This window comes from Hypanus sabinus, chromosome 26 (assembly GCF_030144855.1).
Source record: "Hypanus sabinus isolate sHypSab1 chromosome 26, sHypSab1.hap1, whole genome shotgun sequence".
Taxonomy (NCBI): Eukaryota; Metazoa; Chordata; class Chondrichthyes; order Myliobatiformes; family Dasyatidae; genus Hypanus; species Hypanus sabinus.
Window position 1 is genome coordinate 2,678,791 of NC_082731.1, and position 15,636 is coordinate 2,694,426.

Here is a 15,636-nt window from a genome sequence, read left to right on the forward strand (position 1 = left end):
AATTTTCCAGCCCTCTGGCACCATGCCGGAGTCCAATGATTTTTGAAAAATCACTGCTAATGCCTCTACAATCTCTACCGCTACCACTTTCAGAACCTCAGGGTGCAGTTCATCTGGTCCAGGTGACTTATGTACCCTTAGGTCTTCCAGCTTTTTGAGCACCTTCTCCCTTGTAATGGCACTCACTTCTCCCTCCCTCCCTTCAATATCTGGCACACTGCTAGAGTCTTCCACAGTGAAGACTGATGCAAAATACTTATTTAGTTCATCTGCCATCTCGTTGTCCCCCATTATTATTTCTCTGACCTCATTTTTTAGCCCTCCTATATCCACTCTCTTCTCTCTTTTACTTTTACATACTTGAAAGAGGTTTCACAATTCACTTTGATATTATTTGCAGCTTGATAGCTAGATGTTTCATCTTTTCCTCCTGATGAGTCCTTTAGTTGCTCCCTGCAGATTTTTAAAAAGCTTCCCAATCCTCTATCTTCCCACTACCTTTGCTTCATTGTATGCCCTCTCTTTTGCTTTTACATTAGCTTTGACTTCCCTCTCAGGCACAGTTGTACTATTTTGCCATTTGAGTATTTCTTCATTTTTGGAATACATCTATCCTGCAAGTTCCTAATTTTCCCCAGAAACTCATGTCATTGCTGCTCTGCTGTCATCCCTGCCAGCATCTCCTTCCAATTTACTTTGGCCAACTCCTCTCTTATACCACTGTAATTTCCTTTACTCCACTGAAATACAGGTACATCTCACTTTACGTTCTTCCTATCAAATTTCAAGTTGAACTCAATCATATTGTGATCACAGCCTCCTTAGGGTACTTTTACTTTAAGTTCTCTAATTGCCTCCGGTTCATCAAATAACATCCAATCCAGTATAGCTGATCCCCAAGTAGGCTCAAAGACAAAATGCTCTAAAAAGCTATCTCTTAGACATTCATATAACCATATAACAATCACAGCACGGAAACAGGCCATCTCGGCCCTCCTAGTCCGTGCCGAACTCTTAATCTCACCTAGTCACACCTACCCGCACTCAGCCCATAACCCTCCACTCCTTTCCTGTCCATATACCTATCCAATTTTACCTTAAATGACACAACTGAACTGGCCTCTACTACTTCTACAGGAAGCTCATTCCACACAGCTATCACTCTCTGAGTAAAGAAATACCCCCTCGTGTTTCCCTTAAACTTCTGCCCCCTAACTCTCAAATCATGTCCTCTCGTTTGAATCTCCCCTACTCTCAATGGAAACAGCCTATTCACGTCAACTCTATCCCTCTCAAAATTTTAAATACCTCGATCAAATCCCCCCTCAACCTTCTATGCTCCAATGAATAGAGACCTAACTTGTTCAACCTTTCTCTGTAACTTAAGTGCTGAAACCCAGGTAACATCCTAGTAAATCGTCTCTGCACTCTCTCTAATTTATTGATATCTTTCCTATGTTATCTTATCTCACTCCCTTGAGATCCATTACCAACCTGATTTACCCAATCAACCTGCATGTTCAAATCTCCCATGACTATCATAACATTGCCCTTTTGACGCTGCTTTTCTATTTCCCATTGTAATCTGTGGGCCCCATTGCAGCACTGTTGGGAGGCCATATTTCAGAGTCCTTTTACCTTTGCAGTTCCTTAACTCAACCCACAAGGATGCAACATCTTCTGATCCTATGTCACATCTTTCTAATGATTTGATGCCATTCTTTACCAGCAGAGCCATGCCAACCCCTCTGCCTACCTTCCTATCCCTCGATATAATATGTCCAATAGAACATGTAACCTTGGACATTTACCTCCCAACTACAACCATCCTTCAGCCATGATTCAATGATGACCACAGCATCATACCTGATGATCTTTAATAGTGCAACAAGATCATCACCTTAATTTTTGTACTCTGTGCATTGAGAAATAACACTTTGAGTATTGTATTTGCTACCCTTTTTGATTCTGCATCCCTAATTCACTCATAGTCACCATGCTGGCTACACTTTTGTCCTATCATCTGCCTGCCCTTCTTGAGAGTCTGACTGCAGGCTTTTTTACCATCTATCTTATCCTGAGTCAATTCACTCCGGTTCCCACTGGAGAGGAGAAGGTTATGGTGACACTTGGTGACACAGGACAAGACAGGATAAGGTCAGAGTTTAGGGAAAATCATGCCTAACAAACCTGTTGGAAATTTTGAGATTACAAGTAGGATAGATAAAGGGGATGCAGTGGATGTTATATATTTGGACTTTCAGAAGGGCTTTGACAAGGCGCCAAGTTTGACAAGTTTGACAAGGCAGCTTACCAAGTTAAGATCCCGTGGTATTACAGTAAAGTTACTAGCATGGTTAGAGCATTGGCTGATTGGTAAGAGGCAGTGAATGGTTGGCTGCCAGTGACTAGTGGTGTTCTGCAAAGGTCAGTATTGCACTTTGGTTGTAGAAATAAATGTTCAGACTATTTTCTAAACAGGGAGAAAATCCCCATTTAGATGCAAAGGGACTTGGAAGTCCTTGTGCAGAACACCCTAAAGATTAACTTGCAGGTTGAGTTGATGATGAGGAAGGCAAATACAATGTTAGCATTCATATCAAGAGGTCTAGAATACAAGAGCAGGGATATTATGCTGAGGCTTTATAGGGCATTAGTGAGGTCTCACCTTGAGTATTGTGAATAGTTATGGGCTCCTTATCCAAGGAAAGATGTGCTGGCATTGGAAAGGGATCAGAAGAGGTTCACAAGGATGATTCTGGGAATGAAAGGGTTATCATACGAGGAATGTTTGATGTCTCTGGGTCCGTATTTGCTAGAACTTCAAATCTCATTGAAACCTTTTGAATGTTGAAAGGGCTAGACAGAGTGGATGTGGAAAAGATGTTTCCCATGGTGGGGGAGTTTAGGACAAGAGGGCACAACCTTAGGACAGAGGGGCATCCATTTAAAATAGAGACGTAGAGGAATTTCTTTAGCCAGAGGGTAGTGAATTTGTGGAATTTATTACCACAGGCAACTGTGGAGGTCAGGTCATACAATATAATACAATACAAATACTTTATTGTCACCAAACAATTGATACTAGACCGTACAATCATCACAGTGATATTTGTTTTTGTGCTTCGCGCTCCCTTAAGTACAAATCGACGTAAATATAATAAAAACTTAAATTATAAATCATAATTAGAAAATAGAAAAGGGAAAGTACGGTAGTGCAAGTCAGGTCCAGATATTTGGAAGGTACGGCCCAGATCCAGGTCAGGGTCTGTTCAGCAGATTATTGGGTGTATTTAAGGCAGAGCTTGATAAGCTCATGATTGAACACAGCATCAAAGGGAGAAGGCCAGAAAGTGGGGCTGAGGAGGGGGAAAGAAGTATCAGCCATGATTGAATGGCAGAGCAGACTCAACAGGCCAAATGGCCTAATTCTGCTCCTATGCCTCATGGTCTTATGGACTTATCCTGTACATTAACCTGCACAAGGACTCCCAAGTCCCTTTGCATCTCAATTTTTAAAATTTCTTCTTTATTTAGAAAATAGTCAACCCTTTCTTTTCTTTTACCAAAGTGCATGACCAGACACTTTCCAACATTTTATTCCGTTGCCACTTCTCCTAATCTGTCTAAGACCTTCGGCAGCCTCTCCACTTCTTCAAAATTACCTTCCCCCTCTCTATCTTCATATCGCCCACAAATTTGGCCACAAAGCCATCAGTTCCATCATCCAAATCATTGACATGTAATGTAAAAAGACTTGGTCCCACACAATCCCCGTAGAATACCACTAGTCACCTACAGTCAACTAGAAACTATTCCCACTCTTTGCCTTTTGCCAATCAGCCAATGCTCTATCCATGCTAGTATCTTTTCTATAATACCGTGGGCTCTTAACTTGTTAAACAGCCTCATATGTGGCAGCTTATCAAAGGCCTAATGAAAATCCAAGTACACAACATCCACTGATTCTCCATTTCTATCCTACTTGTTATTTCTGAATCAGTCTGGCCATTCTCCTCTGACCTCTCATTAACAAGGCATTTTTGCCCACAGAACTACCATTCACTGGATTTTTTGTTTGTTTTTGCACCATTCTCTTTAAACTCTAGAGACTTGTGTGTGAAAATCCCAGGAGGTCAGCAGTTTGAGATACTCAAACCATCCTGCCTTGCACCAACAACAACTTAGATCACATTTCTTCCCCATTCTGATGCTTTGGCCTGAAAAACAACTACAAATTTTTGATTCGATGGCCAAATGGCCTATTTCTGCTCCTATATCTTATGGTCTATGTCTGTATGCTTTTATATATTGAGTTGTTGCCACATGATTGGCTGATTAAATATCTGTATTATTGAGCAGCTGTACCTAATAAGGTGACCACTGACTGCAGTTTGTGATTTAGCGTTGATGATTTCCGAGGCAGATGTCTCCCTGGATTCTCCCTGGACCTTCTCCTCATCCCAAAGATCAATGCCTTACCCTTTGACTGAGACCCAGTTTCTTTCTAGCCCATCCTACCTGCAGGATTATCTATTAAAAAATATGGCTTAGTTACAGATAAGGCAGAATGAATTGCAGAGGGCTAAGAGACTTTCTATTAAGCAACACATACACAATGTGCTGGAAGAACTCAGCACCTCAGCAACTGCTGAGTTCAATCAATGAAAGACCACACCCAACAGGACAAACAAACAACCTATGTGCACCAATTGCAAGGTGGCACTGGTAAAATACAATGACGTGCTCCAGGCAGCTTACAAAACTTCTAAATGTACTTCTTCTGAATTGCTCTCACTGCAATCTCCAGCCTGTAATTTCCCTTTATTGCAATAATGTAGAGGTATATTTACCCTATTGAGAGTTTGTGTGTGTTTTCCAAATTACAGACGTCTATATAAACAGAATCTGGATGTGAGAGCTTTAGAGAGAGTGCAGAAGATGGATTAGAGAACATGACATGAAGAAAGGTTGACTGAGCTCAGGCTTTTCTCTCTTGAGTGAAGGAGGATGAGAGGTGACTTGATAAGGGGCACCTATGGACTTGACAGTGCCTTTTCCCCAATATGAGTACAGGAGGGCATAATTTTAAGGTGATTGCAGGAAATTATAGGGAGGGATAGATTTTTGCACACAGAGTGGCGGGTGTTGTGGAACGTGCTGCCGGAGGTGTGGCAGAGGCAGATATACCAGATACATGAATGAAAGGAAACAGGAGGGCAATGTGGGAAGGGTGTGTTGGATTGGACTTCTTATCGGTCAAAAAACTGTCACTATTGTGGGCAGAAGGGTCTGTACAATGCTGTCAAATAACCTTGTTTGTAATCGAATGATAATCTATAACAGTTGTTATTGCTCATCTTAAGCCCCATTACACCCAGTGGGGCACAGGCCGCCGCCAGCAGATCGCCAGAGTCCTCTGCCCTGGGCCAGTCCTTTGGTCCATCAATGATCCTTCCTCACCGAGGAATGAGATCCTTGGAGCCTCTGTTTGGTTTTACAGGATGAGTTTGCTAGTCTCATGCCCAACCCTCTTCCTTTCACAGCCTGGCTTGAGACCATCTATGGAAGAGTTATAACAGTCATAAGGCATGTTTATTTTTGGGATAGTAGTTTGAGGCTCCTGCTGGAATCTAGATGCAGTCTGCAGGGAGGACCAAGGGTAAGGGGCTGCCTAGTGGGTGGAGCTGTTTTTCTTTCTCTCACACCCGGGTTAGTCCCAACCAAACCTGATCAAGATCTGGGTTCATCTCCCAGCAAAACAATGATTGACATTCACCACCAGAGCAGGCTGTGTCCCTGAAACTTCTGCACAGTATTGTTCTTGCTCCCTGACCGTCCGAGTCTGACTTAGTCCTGAATATCTCAATCCGTGCACAATCAAGGCATGAAGGACACTTGTCCATGACTACATTTCATTTAGAGTTTGAGGAAACTTGGCAAGTCTAGCAAACTTCCACAGATGCCCCATGGAGTGCAATCTGACTAATGGCATCAAAGCCTGATATGGAAGCTCCAACGTACAGAGGCTCCAGAGGGTTGTGGACTCAGCCAACCCTTCCACCATCAAGGACATCTCCAAAATGCAGTGCCTCAAGAAGATGGCATCCAACATTAAGGACCCTCACCATCCGGTACATGCCCTCTTATCACTACTACCATCACTACTACAGGAGTCTGAAGACACACACTCAACAGCTTCTTCCCCTCTGCCATCAGATTTCTTGTGTCAATGAACCTATGAACACATTTTATGCACTGTGCTGCTGCCATAAAACAATAAATTTCATGACGTGTGTCAGTGATATTAAACCTGATTCTGATTCTGATTCAGAATTCCCCCTCTGTGGTCTCCTTTCCATCTGTGCACCAAACCAGAGGAGTACGTGTGCAACGAGTGCACTGCTGATGTAACTCTCTGCCCCTGCCTGGTATGCAAGTGTGCAGAACAATGCAGTGAGCTTCATGCACTAAAGAACAGGAGATGTGGCAACTTCAACCCGGTAGAAGCTCACTAGCAATCAGCTAGTTAATGCTGTAGGCACCTGCTGGAGTCAGATTGTAAAGGTTCCCGTTCTGCTCTGCTGATTTGGCAGACTGCAGTACTGTGTGATGCTGAGGGAGCAGGGAACCACACTAACTGTGTTCCTGGAAGCTGCAATTGCCCCAGGATAATTGCTGAGGGGAGAATGAGGCCTGGTGACCCATCGACACTTGCATCACTTTTACATGTGGAATGTTTCAAAGGTTCAAAGGTTTATTTATTATACAACTCTGAAATTCTTCTTCTCCAGATAGACATGAAACCAAGAAAGAAAAGAATGGCATTGATCACCAAATCCCTCTCCCCCCCCCACACACAAAAACGAGAAAGATTGGGTGAAAAACACAGAATATAAAAATAACTATAATACTGAAAAGAAGTCCATAGTTCAAGTCCACTTCCAAAATGCAGAAAATCTGGGTATCATTCTCCAGGCACAGCATCCACCTCTCCCTTCTCTGGTAGCAGAGTGATCCTACCAGCAATCAAAAGGCAGGCAGCTGGCACTCATCTTCTGCATTCGCCTCCATGTTTCAGTCTCCCTCGTTGCCTTAATTGGCAAAATGGGGTCGGACATAAGTCCTGCAGCCTTCTCGCCAGGAGGTCTGCGCACGCGGCCTGTCTCCCAGAATCCTCTCAGTGTCTGCAGAGTGCTGAAACACCCTTGGATCAAAAGTCCATGACCAGGGGACAGTCTCATGATAAGATCAATATTTTTGGGACAAGACAACCCCCAGGCTTAGACCCACAGTCTTTGAACAAAGTGGTTTATAATATTTTCACTCAGTCGCCACTTTATTAGGTACACCTGTACACCTGCTCATTAATGCAAATATCTAATCAGCCAATCATGTGGCAGCAACTCAATGCAATAAAGCATGCAGACATGGTCAAGAGGTTCAGTTGTTGTTCAGACCAAACATCAGAATTGGCAAGAAATGTGATCTAAGTGACTTTGACCGTGGAACAATTGTTGATGCCAGATGGGGTGGTTTGAGTATCTCAGAAACTCCTGATCTCCTAGGAGTTTCACACATAACAGTCTCTAGAGTTTATAGAGAATGGTGCAAAAAGCAAAACAAACAGTGAGCAGCAATTCTGTGGGTGAAATTGCCTTGTAAATGAGAGAGGGCGGAGGAGAATGGCCAGACTGATTCAAGCTGACAGAATCAGAATCAGATTTAATATCACCAGCATATGACATGAAATTTGTTAACTTTATGGCAGCAGTACAATGCAATACAAGATAAATAAATAGAGAAAAATGGAGTTACATTAAGTATATATATGTCTATTTAATAGTTAAGTTAAAATAAGAAGTGCAAAAAAAGTAGTGAGGTAGTATTCATGGGTTCAATGTCCATTTAGAAATCATATGGCTGAGGGGAAGAAGCTGTTCTTGAATCACTGAGTGTGAACCTTCAGGCTTCTGTACCTCTTTCAATGGTAACAGTGAGAAAAGGGCACGTCCTGGGTGGTGGGGATCCTTAACGATTGATGATGCCTTCCTAAGGCACTGCTCCTTGAAGATGTCTTGGATACTACGGAAGCTGGTACCCATGATGGAGCTGATTAATTTTACACGTTTCTGCAACTTATTTCGTTCTTGTGCAGAAGCACCCCCCCACCCCCTTACCAGATGGTGATGCAGCCAGTTAGAGTGCTCTCCACGATACATTTGTAGAAGTTTTTGAGTGTTGTAGTTGACAAACTAAATCTGCTCAGACTCCAAATGAAATATAGCCGCTGTCTTGCCTTCTTTAGAGCTGCAACAATTTGTTGTGTCTAGGTTAGGTCTTCTGAGATATTGACACCCAGGAACTTGAAATTTCTCACTCTCTCCACCTCTGATCCCTCTATGAGGATTAGTTGTGTTTCCTCCTTCGTCTTACCCTTCCTGAAGCCCGCAATCAGCTCTTTGGTCTTACTGACATTGAGTGCCAGGTTGTTGCTGCGACACCGCTCAGCTTGTATATCTCACTCCTGTACGCCCTCTCATCACCATCTGAAATTCTGCAAACAATGGCTGTATTATCGGTCAATTTACTGATGGCATTTGAGCTACAGCTAGCCACACCGTCATGGGTGTAGTGAGAGTAGAGTAGTGGGCTGAGTGTTGATTGTCAGTGAGGTGGAGATGTCATTTCCAATCCAGATTGTGGTCTGCCAGTTAGGAAGTCAAAGATCCTGATTCTGTAGACCTATCTTGGCATAGATGTGAGCGCTACTGGACAATAGTCATTGAGGCAGTTCACGCTGCCCTTCTTGGGCATTGGTATAATTGCTGTCCTTTTGAAGCAGAAGGGAACTTCCGACTGTAGCGGTGAGAAATTGAAAATGTCTTTGAACACCTCCACCAGTTGTTTGGCAGAGGTTTTCAGAGTCATCAAGACATGCCACCTTGTGAGGGTTCATCCTCTTGAAAGACAGGCTGGCATCAGCCTCTGAGACAGAGATCACAGGGTCACCGGATGCTGTAGTTTTATTCTGCCTTTCAAAGCGAGCATAAAAGGTGTTGAGCTCATCTGGTAGTGAAGCATCACTGCCATCCCTGACGTTGGGTTTTGCTTTGTAGGAAGTAATGGCCTGGAAACCCTGCCAGAGTTGACATGCACCCGATGTCCCCGCTAAACTTATCCCAGAACTGTTTCTTGGCTCTTGAAATAGCCCTGCACAAGTCATACCTGGTTTTCTTATACAAACCTGGATGGCCAGATTTAAATGTCACACACCTAGCCCTCAGCAGATTATACACTTCCACTCTGCTTTTGAGAGGCTTGACCAACCTATCTTGACAAAGTACTGTAAACCCATCTATTCAAATCATTGCATCTGGCACGGATGGGGTTAACCAAGATTCCGTAAAGCAAAGGATGCATGGGGTCCTAATGTCCCTTTGATACAGCATCCTAGCTCTGATATCATCTATTCTGTTTCCCAGAGACTGTATGTTTGCCCGCAGGATGGTTGGTATTGGAAGTCAGAAACCTCATCATTTAAATGCACCATCAGACCAGCATGTTGACCCCTCTTTTGCTGGTGTCTTCTTAAAGCAGCAGTGTAGGAAGGCAGAAACTCAAATACTGATGCATTACAACATTGGTGTGCAGAAAAGTAACTCTGAACACACAACACATCGAACCTTGAAGTGGACGGGCTCCAGCAGCAGAAGAACATGAACATACACTCAGTGGCCGCTTTATTAGGCACAGGAGGTATCGAATAAGGTGCCCATTGGAAGTACATTTTCCTTTACACTGTGCAGTTGTAGGCAGGTTTTTCTTTTAAGAGAAACTTTGAGGAGAAACGCCTTCAGTCTGAAGTTGTCAAGCCTTTGGAACTGTCTTCCCCTGGCAAAGTGGAAGTTCAGCTACTTCCAGGGACATGGGGACAGTGCAGGAGATAGCACTGAGGTAGCAGATCAACAGTGATCTTGATGGATGTCAGCACAGAGTTAAAGGGCTGAATGGCCTGTCCCTCTTTAAAATTTACGTTTCGAGATACAGGGTGGAATACGCCCTTCTGGCCCTTTAAGCTATATCGCCCAGCAATCCCCAATCAACCCTTACCTAATCATGAGACAATTTACAATGACCATTTAACCTACTAACCAGTTTGTCTTTGATCTGTGGGAGGAAACCAGAACAGCTGGAGAAAACACACGCATTCCACGGTGGTACAGATTCCTTACAGAGGATGCAAGAACTCCAATGCCCCAAGCTGTAATAGTGTTACACTAACTGCTACACTACCCTTATCTTACAAACCTTCTGGTTTCGTGCATAAAGAGAGACTTAGAAATTTATTGTCATAATTCTGTTTATATTCTCCCAGTATAATGCAGTTGTAGGCAGGTGTTGCTTCTGCTCTTGCTGAATCAGTTACCCAGAGCACCCAATCAGTGCTTGAGTTCAGAGATTTGCAGGCTTTCTGAATGAAATCCCGCATAATCAACGTTCAAAGTAACTTTATTATCACAGTACATAAATCTCACCATATATAACTTTGAGATTCATTGTCCTGTTACCAATCACAGTAGATACAAGAAAAACAATCGAATAAATGCACCCAACAGGATGGATAAGCAACGAGTGTGCAAAAGACAACAAATTGTGCAAATACACAAAGAAAGAAAAACAGAAACAATAATAGCAATAAATAAGATAGTGAAATAGGTAGTTTGTTAAGACAGTTGAAAAGTACATTACTGACGGGCTGCAGATTGCAGTGAGAGTAGTTCAGAAGTAATACACTGAAAAGTTTTGTAAGCTGTCCATAGCAAACTATCCTGTTTCATCAGTCAAGTGCTCATCATCTCCTGTTATATCAGGCTGATCTAGACCGCTTTCTTGCTGTATAAATGCTTCTTTATTTTGCTTCATTATCGTTCGTTACCCTTAAGCTCTAGAAATGAGTGCCAGAGTAGAGGCACGTCCACACAAGGTCAGAGACTTGGCTTTGAAACTGACCTCCGGTGTTATGTGCATACGGTTTGCAGTGACCATATGGGACTCCCTGGTTCCCTTCCAAAGGCGTGCAGGTTGTTGGGTTAAAATAAAAATAGAAACATTGAAAAACTACAGCCCTTCAGCCCACAAAGCTGTGCTGAACATGTCACTCCATCCCTGAGTGGAGTGAGGGGGGGAGGAGTGTTGATGGAAATTTGGAGAGAGTGAAATGGGTTTACTGTAAGATTGGAATACATGGCCATGCAGACTCAATGGGCCTGAGGGCCTTTTTCAGTGATGCATAGCCCTTCCCAGAGGATACAGCTGTAAGATGTAGGAACAGAATTTGGCCATTCAGCCCATCAAATCTGCTCCAATCATGCCTGATTTTTCTCAGCACCTACTTCTTTTTATCTTTGACCCCTTACTAATCAAGAACATGTCAATCTCTGCCTTAAGTACACCCAGCGATGGCCTCCGCAGCCCTCTGTAGCAATGAGTGGAACAGATTCACCACATCCTGCTGAAAAATTCCTCCAGTTTTAAAGAGACCTCTCTTTATTCTGAGGCTGTGCTATCCCTCCATCTAAGTTCAGAAGCCACTCTGCCGAATTGCTTTGGATTACTCTGTCAGCCAATCAGTTGGCAGCAGGGTTGGCACATATCTGAGCTTGCAGGAAAGTAGTCAAAGAATTTTACAGCATGGAACATGCTCTTCAGCTGATCTGTTCCATACCAACCTGAATCCCCATTTAAACTTGTCCCATTTGCCAGTATTTGGCTAATAACCTTCTATATCTTTCCAATCCTTGTAACTGTCTAAATCACTTCCCATGGCAGTTCATTCCACATAGATATCACCTTTTGTGTAAAAAAAAACTGTTCCTCCTATTCTCCCCTATTGCCTCCCTCCCCTCTCATCTTACACCTTCTAGTTCATGATTCCCCAACCCTGGGAAAAAGAATGAATGCATTCTCCTTGTCTTTGCCCCTTGTGATGGGTTATTTTATTCTTGATTTTAATTCCAGAGAGATTTAAAAGAACCTCAACTATTCCAAAGAAATGCAGGTTAACACTGGCAGAAGAATGCAGTGAGATGAGGATAATTACGAGGTGCTCTGTTGGTCTTGCATCACAGTTGTCTATGTAATGTGTAAGTCAGGACAGTATGATATGGAGAGCAAGCTGTTGCCAATGCAGTAGGACTCCCCTCTCCACGCAACTAATAAATCCAAAGGAATGGCAGGGAATGATACAGTTTGGCAGCAGTGGCATCACAGGAGTTACCAGTCAGTGTTGAGCTCAATGTAGGGCTGCCTTAGGTACTCCAGCTCCAGATTTTTCATCAGGGTTTACTCCCCAAGACTTCCCCAGAGCTGCAAGGCAACAGTGGTTTGAGATCAGAGTTTTCCTTCTCCTAGATGAGGTGCCAGCCACGGCTGACAAGCCCCATAGGCCCGAAGCGACTGGTTTTAAGGTGCTAGTAACCCACCTTTGCCCAGTAGGAATGGTTCCAACGGGCTTAGTAGCCAAGCCACACATGACGATCAGAAGGTCGACTTGGTTGTCAGAGACTATTTGAGACACACACCACTGGGAGTATTTAATAGGAATGGGGAGCTTTCTATATAACAACCTGTTATAACAGTTATAACAGTTATAACAACCTGTAGGAACCAATTAAATATAAACTTTGTGTTTCAGCTCCATCTCATGAATTTACAGCAGCCAGAAGCCAACTCGAACTAACGAACTCCAAAGTTCAAAGTAAATTTATTATCAAAGTACATATATGTCACCATTTACAACACTGAGATTCATTTTCTTGCAGGCATTCACAGTAAATGCAAGAAACACAATAGGATCAATGAAAGTCTGCATGCAACAAGATAAACAAGCAACTAATGTGCAGAAGACAACAAACTGTTCAAAGACAAAAAGAATAGAAAGAACAATACTAATAAATAAACAATAAGTATCGAGAACTTGCAAGTGTATCCACAGGTATGGGAACAGTTCAGTGATGGGATGAGTGAAGTTCATAGGTACATTTAATGTCAGAGAACTGTATACCATATACATCCTGAAATACTTTTTCTTCACAACCATCCACGAAAACAGAGGAGTACCCCAAAGAATTAATGACAGTTAAATGTTAGAACCCCAAAGTCCTGCCCCCAGCTCCCCCCCACACATAAGCAGCAGCAAGACAACAATCCCCCCCTCCCCCACCAGCATCGGCACCCACCACCGAGCACGCAAATGGGCAGCAAGGACTTGCAGTACCCCAAAGACTACTCATTCACCTGGCATTCGACATATCACAATACTCTCCCTAATAAAGGAAAAAGGGATGTCCCAGTTTCACAGCAAGAGGGAGACATAACAACCAACTCACTGATTTACGATGTTAGAAGTCCGTTGTGTCACTTTTTCCAAGCTCTGTGCCCAAAGAACTCGGGTCTCTAGGCACACAGCCAGAGATCTTTCTGTCTCCTACGACACACCGATTTTCTGCAGAGGCACCGACCTCGAGCCCACCCGTCTCCGGAGCCACAAAGTCCGTAACCCTGAAGGTGGGCTGATCTTCTAGGCCATGTCCTCGGTATAGTGGCTAGTCATGACAACCCAAGAGCGGGTCCCACTCCTGCAAAGAACCAAAGTCAGCATGTAACTCCAGGTCAGAGTGTTCAAAAAAACCCTGAAAGGGAAAAGGGGGAAAAAAAGTTGAGTGAAGATTTTCAAGAGCCTGGTGGTTGAGGCGTAATAAGTATTCCTGAACCTGGTGGTGTTGGGCCTAAGGGTCCTGTACCTTCTTCCTGATGGCAGCAGTGAGAAGGGAGCGTAGCCTGGGTGGTGGGGTCCCAGATAATGGATGCTGCTTTCCTGCAACAGCGCTCCATGTAGATGTGCTCAGTGGTGGGGAAGGTTTTATATATGAAGGACTGGGCCACATCCACTACTTTTGTAGGCATTTCTGTACAACGCTGTTATTGTTTCCACACCAGGCTGTGATGGAACCAGCCAATATACTCTCCACCATACATCATTAAAGTTTTTTAAAGTAGGGAGGGCTTTACCTGTGATAGAATGACCCATCTTTTCTGGGAATAAATTTGTCATTTTGTGAATTCTATAAAGATTGGACTTTTCCCAGACCACTAATAATACCTCTGGAAGTAAAAACAGAAATTGCTGGAACTACTCAAAAGGTTGAAAGCATCAGTGCAGTGAGAAACAATTAAGATTTCAGATCACAGACCTCACACAGTTTCAGTTAAAGGCCTTTGGCCTGAAAGTAACTCTATTTCTCACACCACAGGAGCTGCCTGACCTTCTGAGTGTTTCCAGTTGTTGGAAGGAATTTTATTTCAGATTTCTGTAATCTGCAGTATTTGATTTTGGACAGTGCAAATTACCTGCACCCGTGATTACTAGACAGTTACCAAAGATGTTCGCAAACTTCTACAGATGTACCGTGGAGAACATTCTGACAGGTTACATCACCATCTGGTACAGGAGAGGCCACTGCGGATTAGAAAAAGTTGCAGAAAGTTGTAAACTCAGTCAGCACCATCACCAAGCTCGTTTTCAAAAAGGTGGCATCATCATTAAGGACACCCATTGCTCAGGACACGCCCTCTTCACATTGCTACCAGCAGAGAGAAGGCACAGGAGCCTGAAGACACTCAATATTTTAGGAACAGCTTCTTCCCATCCGCTATCAGATTTCTGAATTGTCCATGAACACATGAATACCACTTCAATATTTCTGCCCTCTTTTTGCACTTCTTACTTATTTTCAATTGTAATTTGTACGTTGTCCTGTTTGGTGCCCGTAAAACAACAAATATCATGGTCAATTTATCAGGTACACCTGCACACCTGCTTGTTATTGCAAATAACTAATCACCAATCATGTTGCAGCAACTCAATGCATAAAAGCATGCAGACATGGTCAAGAGGTTCAGTTCTTGTCAGACTGGTGAAGAAATGTGATCTAAGTGACTTTGATCATGGTGCCAGACCAGGTGATTTGAGTATCTCAGAAACCTCTGATCTCCTGCAATTTTCACGCACAACAGTCTCTAGAGTTTACAGAGAATGGTGCAAAACACAAACAAAAAAATTCCAGTGAGCAGCAGTTCTGTGGACAAAAACGATTTATTAATGAGCGATGTCAAAAGAGAATGGCCAAGCCAGTTCAAGCTGACAGAAAGGCGATAATAACTCAAATAACTATGCATTAGAACAGTGGTGTGCTGAAGAGCATCTCTGAACACAAATCATGCCAAACCTTGACGTGGATGGACTACGGCAGCAGAAGACCATGAACATACACTCAGTGGCCACCTAATTAGATACATGGTACCTAGTAAAGTGGCCATGGAGTGTACGTCAGTGATGATAAACCTGATTCTGATTCTGATCCACTGTCAATGGAAATAGGAGAAAGGAGAATAAAATGCAGGCAGCAAAGACACACAAGTTTGAATTCAAAGTTAATTCTCTGACTTTTTACTACTGGAAATGAGATGGTAGTTCCATTTCATGTTACAAATGCCATAAAATAGACCAGATGTGTGTGTGTGTGTGTGTGTGTGTGTGTGTGTGTGTGTGTGTGTGTGTGTGTGTGTGTGTGT

At 43.2% G+C, this 15,636-nt stretch overlaps 1 protein-coding gene and 1 long non-coding RNA gene across 4 annotated transcripts in view; one reads left to right on the forward strand and one right to left on the reverse strand.

Moving 5' to 3' along the window:
* The window catches only part of LOC132381793 (uncharacterized), a 135,281-nt gene that overhangs the window by 45,177 nt on the left and 74,468 nt on the right, over positions 1 to 15,636 (reverse strand). The window contains exon 2 of the long non-coding RNA XR_009508118.1: positions 13,392 to 13,640. This is a non-coding gene — a long non-coding RNA (uncharacterized LOC132381793). The remainder of the gene's footprint in view (positions 1 to 13,391; positions 13,641 to 15,636) is intronic.
* The window catches only part of LOC132381792 (snake venom vascular endothelial growth factor toxin ICPP-like), a 96,138-nt gene that overhangs the window by 9,388 nt on the left and 71,114 nt on the right, over positions 1 to 15,636 (forward strand). The gene's annotated exons all lie outside the window — the stretch shown is intronic.